At 45.7% G+C, this 5,709-nt stretch overlaps 1 protein-coding gene and 1 long non-coding RNA gene across 8 annotated transcripts in view; one reads left to right on the forward strand and one right to left on the reverse strand.

Annotated features, from left to right (window-relative positions):
* Positions 1 to 5,709, reverse strand: part of RBBP8 (RB binding protein 8, endonuclease) — a 131,088-nt gene that overhangs the window by 107,365 nt on the left and 18,014 nt on the right. For 5 of the 7 annotated variants that reach the window (XM_037728057.1, XM_037728053.1, XM_017498732.2 and 2 more), the window contains exon 1: positions 1,954 to 2,195. The exons of 1 other annotated variant lie outside the window; for it this stretch is intronic. The gene's annotated coding sequence lies outside the window, so the exon portion shown is untranslated. Of the gene's footprint in view, positions 1 to 1,523; positions 1,874 to 1,953; positions 2,196 to 5,709 lie in introns of those variants that run through there. One more of the 7 variants, XM_037728050.1, reaches the window with a different exon arrangement.
* LOC108282759 overlaps positions 2,256 to 5,709 on the forward strand; it is a 135,846-nt gene continuing 132,392 nt past the window's right edge. The window contains exon 1 of the long non-coding RNA XR_001816575.2: positions 2,256 to 2,464. This is a non-coding gene — a long non-coding RNA (uncharacterized LOC108282759). The remainder of the gene's footprint in view (positions 2,465 to 5,709) is intronic.

The raw sequence follows: 5,709 nt of genomic DNA on the forward strand, positions 1-5,709 counted from the left end.
CGCATGCCTGTAATCCCAGCTACTCAGGAGGCTGAGGCAGGAGAATTGCCTGAACCCAGGAGGCGGAGGTTGCGGTGAGCCGAGATCACGCCATTGCACTCCAGCCTGGGTAGCAAGAGCGAAACTCCGTCTCAAAAAACAAACAAACAAACAAACAAACAAACAAAAAAACAAAAAGAAAGGTCTTATCTGTTAAACGGATATTTACTGAGATATTTACAGGTAAAGAGATAAATTTTCTGAGATTTACTTGAAAAAAAAGTCAAGCTTAAAACAAACAAAAATGGATGTTGGATGAAGAGCTGAAGCAAGGGCTGAACTTCGACAATTACTGAAGCTGGGTAATGGATGGGTATACAATGGGGTTCATAATTTCTGTATTTCTCTCAGGTACGTTTATCTCTGTAAGAAAGTTTTTGAAAGTAAAATTAGGTGCACTGCATTAGTACAGTTTTGTTTCCAAAGAGGTTTTCATTCTTTTTTTTTTTTTGAGATGGAGTTTTGCTCTGTCGCCCAGGCTGGAGTGCAGTGGCGCGATCTCGGCTTAGCTCAACCTCCGCCTCCCAGGTTCAAGCGATTCTCCTGCCTCAGCCTCCGAGTAGCTGGGTTTCCAGGCAGATGTCACCACATCCGGCTTATTTTTGTATTTTCGGTAGAGGCAGAGTTTCCTCATGTTGGCCAGGCTGATCTCGAACTCCTGACCTCCCTGCCTCAGCCTCCCAAAGTGCTGGGATTACAGGTGTGAACCACCTCGCCCCGACTCATTCCATTTTTAACTCTAATGGCTAAACAAATGGGCCTACATATAACTGTGAATAAAAGCCACCATGTATTGTTTCCCACATACCAGAAACTGTGCTGTTTTATATTCAACATAATCTTCAGAAAAACTCTGTAAGACAGGTACTATAATTTCATTTGAGAGTTGGGGGAAGAGGCTTAAGGAAGTAAATGACTTGCACAAGGTCACTCAGCTGGGACATGCCTACTCAGGGCTGAAATGAAGTCATGTGAGACCAATAACTGTAAAATATCTCTCTGTGGCAAAAAAAAAAAAAAAAAAAAAAAAGATGGGGACATAAACTGTTTCTATTAAGTCAACAGTGTAAAATAAAGGTTTAATTACTTTAATGATCCAAAAAATATTAATACATTCATTTAAAACCAAGGGTGTAAGTGAAGTACAGTGCTTTAAAAGCAAAACATAAAAACACTTTATCAACATTAAACTTAAAAAATTCTGGCTCGCAAAACCCTTTCCACCTACCCAGCATGCCCAGCACTTTTTGCTGGCATCTCTCTCGGCACTGAACCGTTATTCGAGCCACATCCACAATGTACATTTCCCAATCTCTCAGAACAGTACCTCTTGCCTCCCAAGTTGCATTCTGGGCTCAAAGGCCTGTAATCGCTTAATACATTTCTGTGTATTCCTTAGTATAAACCACCACACCGCAGGTGCTCACTAAACCACATCACACGTATTCTCACACAAGTAAGGCGAGAGGCAGGTCTCGAGTCACACGGGGGACTTGAACAAACTCCGCGAGACATCTGATTGGTGCTCTTAGGCACCGAGCAGAGCAGAGCTGCAAAAGCTTTCCAGCCAGGCCCCTTCTACATCCGCCTCTTCCCAGGGACCGCGCAGTTTCCGCGTGAGGGTCTGGCCAAAAAAGCTCCCAAGCGCGCGCGCCGAAGACAGCGCATGCGCGGGGCGAGCTTGGCGCTGAAAGGCGCTTCCACACCCCGCGCGGGAGACGCAGAAACTGTACTCAGTGAGCGCTGGTCCTCCCGCCGGTCCACCTCCAATGAGTGTAGCCCGGGCCGGGCCTATTCCCTCAGACACTGCCACAGAGCTGCACCCCTACCCCGGAAGCCCTTGGCGCAGCTCCAGACCAGAAGTGGCCGCTCTGACCCAGAGCTCCGGGTGGGGCAGAGATTCCTTTTACTCACCGCCTCCAAGATTGCCTCGGGATTTGCGGAAGCCCCCGAAGGGAAGGAGGCCCCTTCGGAGGCTGTGAAGGGACGGCTGCTCGCTTTTCTCTTTCTCCCTTTTCCCTCATCAGAGTGCCAAGTCCTCGGTGGGAAAGCCAACCCCTCCGGGCAGCCCGCGCTTTAAGGCCGGGGGCTGCAAGCCGGGCTAGAAGGCGGCCGGACCCGCCCCGCCCGGGAGCCTGCGCGACGTCACGTGGGAGTTCCCGGTACGTCACGCCCCTTCCTCGCGCTGGCCATCTCCGCTGTGCCCTTCCTGCCTCGGCTGAGGAGCCGGCTCCGCGTTGCGGCCCAGGCCGGAGGTCGGTGGCTGGGGAGGGGAGCGCCACCTCCGAGCTTCCGGGAGCGACCCGAAGAGCCTGGCGGCCGCCACACCATTTCTCAGAACCGTTGGGGAAAACTCCAGCCGTTCTGTCGCGGGAGCATCAAGCCCTTGGGGTTCTGTGAAAGTTATCTGTACAGTGTGTCTAACGTAAGCATTTTGCAGGGAAAGTATGTATAAGTGACCTGTGCCGAATGGAGAGTTAAAATTAACTAATGGGCCGGGCGGGATGGGTCACGCCTGTAATCCCAGCACTTTAGGAGGCCGAGGCGGGCGATCACGAGGCCAGGAGTTCAAGACCAGCCTGGCCAACGTGGCGAAACCCCGTCTCTACTGAAAATACAAAAATTAGGCCGGGTGCGGTGGCTCATGCCTGTAATCCCAGCACTTTGGGCGACTGAGGCGGGCGGATCACGAGGTCAAGAGCTCAAGACCAGCCTGGCCAACATGGTGAAACCCCGTCTCTAAAATTAGCTGAGTATGGTGGTGCTTGCCTGTATTCCCAGCTACTTGGGAGGCTGAGGCAGGAGAAAGGCTTGAACCGGGAACGGGGAAGCGGAGGTTACAGTAAGTCGAGATCGTGCCACTGCACTCCAGCCTGAGCTACAGCGAGACTCCGTCTCCAAAAAAAAAAAAAAAAAAAAAAAAAAAAAAAAAAAGAGATAAGAGATTATCCTGGCCAACATGAAACCCCGTCGCTACTAAAAACACAAAAATCAGCCTGTAGTCCCATCTACTTGGGAGGCTGAGGCAGGAAAATCGTTTGAACCTAGGAGGCGCAGGTTGCAGTGAGCCAAGATCTCGCCATTGCACTCCAGCCTGGGCAACAGTGTGAGACTATGTCTCCATACATACATACATACATACACAAAATAAATTCACTGATGGTGGTGGAATGGATGTGGATTACTCTTAACAGTTTTCAGCCTTGTCGCTGTTACCCGGTTTAGTAATGTAACCTGCGGGATTGGGCGGTAACCGCCATAGATCAAAACGAACTGTATTTTGCTGAGGTTAAACGGGAATTTTCTGTCAAATTTGAAACGAGAAGGAATCTGAAGCAATCAGCATTATTGGGACAACATACTGTTAGGTAATTTTTTTTTTTAAGTCCATTTTTCTTGAGGCTGTTCGTTTGAAATTCAAATCAATAGCAGGTATTCCTATTGCTCCTGATTTAAATAGTTTTTAGACCAGTAGAAATTCTACAAATGAACAAAATAGACTAGAATCACAGTATCTTTTAAACCAGTCCAGTACTTTTGTGTAATCATTCTAAGACGAGGGAAGAGGACAAGGGATATTAACAGGCTTCAAAAGTTTAGTACTTAGAAAATCATAAATACAAAGTAGAAAGGTAATTTTTCCACCTGTCCCACATCTTAAGGATGAATAAATATCATAACTTAAAAAGTTAGTATAAAGAAGAGGGGTGCTGCACCTTCTATTAGCCTGTTACAGCAACTATCATTCACTTCCCCATTTTATAAGACAACTCCACATTTTTAAAAGAAAATGGATGAAATTTTGACTATGTCATTTGTAACACAGCATAGGAAACATAACTGACAGAGTGAAGCTTTTATGTTTATGATGGAAGTAACCTGTAATGTTTGTCATTAAACAAGAGTATTGAAAGAGCAGTGTAGTGTGGTCCAAAGAAAAACTATCTGAGCAGAATGAGCTAACCTGTTCCTGTGGCCTCTGCCAGTGCCTCACTATCTAATCCATTTATGCAAGTCAGAATCCAAAGAGTCATCTTTGACACTTTATTCGTCCTTAACCTCCATATCCAAGCCATCACGCAGTCCAATGTTACCAAACATCCAAATCCATCCCCTTTTCTCCACCACTACCTCCATAATCCAAGATACTGTTACTTCTTACCTAGTCTACTGCTAGTCTCCTTTCCATATCCACGCAACCAACCACCCCTCCTAAACCTTTGTATTTACTGGTGTTCAGAACAAAACCTGAGCATCTATTCTCCATATATATTTAATTTTAAATTACATGCATGTACTGTTGAAAAATGGTACATAATCTAATGAGGAAGTTACAGTCTCTGAAGTCAGACATCTGGGTTTGGATCCTGCTCTAATACTTCCTTACTGAGTGGCCTTGAACTGACTGCTTAACCTCGCTGTCCCATTTTACCTGCCTGTAAAGATAATAATAGTACCAACCTCACAGGGTATGAAGATTAAATGAATATATGTAAACTGTTTAGTATTCTGATATAATATGTGTCCAAAAGCTAGCCATAATTAGTATTTCTTAGCTAATATTATTATAATCCATTTTTAAAAGCATTTTTAAAGGATGAAAAAAATAGAATAAAAATATAGTATCTTCTTCCCTTCTCCATCTTAAATTGTGTCTACTTTGAGAGCACTTCTTTATACTGCAGCTGCTGTGATCTTCTTGAAAAGTAAATCTGATAATGTCACTGTGCTGTTTAGATCCCCTCAGTGGCTTCCAGTTACTCTGTGAAGGAAGCCCCTTTGAACTACCTCTGCTCCCTCTTTGGCTTTTTTTCCAAACATTTTCTGTCCTCTGTTCTCACTGGCCTTCTGATGTTTCCTAGGCCTTGCTGTTGCCTCTGCCTGGAGTCCTCCGCCAAACCTACCCTCACTCTTTACCCTAGCTATCTATCTACTAATCATGATTTTAACTTATTTCAGTAGTCTCTTCTACTAGATCCTAGTAGTGGGATCCTATAGTAACATGTAACCTTCTCATCTTACAGTTTTTATTGTTTTAGTTATTTAATTAATTCTGTCTCCCCACTAGACTGTAAATTTCTTGAGATCAAAAAACATTTCTTGCTGGGCACTGTAGCTCATACCTGTAATCCCAGCACTTTGGGAGGCCAAGGTGGGTGGATCACCTGAGGTCAGGAGTTTGAGACCAGCCTGACCAACATGGAGAAACCCCATCTCTACTAAAAATACAAAATTGGCCAGGCGTGGAGGCACATGCCTGTAGTCCCAGCGACTTGGGAGGCTGAGGCAGGAGAATTGCTTGAACCTGGGAGGCAGAAGTTGCGGTGAGCTGAGATCTAACCATTGCACTACAGCCTGGGCAACAAGAGTGAAACTCCGTCTCAAAAACAACAAAAAAAACATGTCTTGAGCCAGACTTTGGGTGGCTGAGGCAAGAGGATCATTTGAGGCCAGGAGTTCAAGATGAGCTTGGGCAACATAGTGAAATCTTGTCTACTATTTTAAAAAAACAAACCAAAAAAGCTGGGCACAGCGGTGCGTACCTCTAGTTCTAGCTACTGTGGAGGCTGAGGTGAGAGGATCACTTGAGCACAGAAGTTCAAGGCTGCAGTGGGCTGTGATTGTGCCACTGTACTCCAGCCTAGGTGACAGAGTGAGAGACCCTGTCTC

This window comes from Cebus imitator, unplaced genomic scaffold (assembly GCF_001604975.1).
Source record: "Cebus imitator isolate Cc_AM_T3 unplaced genomic scaffold, Cebus_imitator-1.0 Scaffold12, whole genome shotgun sequence".
Taxonomy (NCBI): Eukaryota; Metazoa; Chordata; class Mammalia; order Primates; family Cebidae; genus Cebus; species Cebus imitator.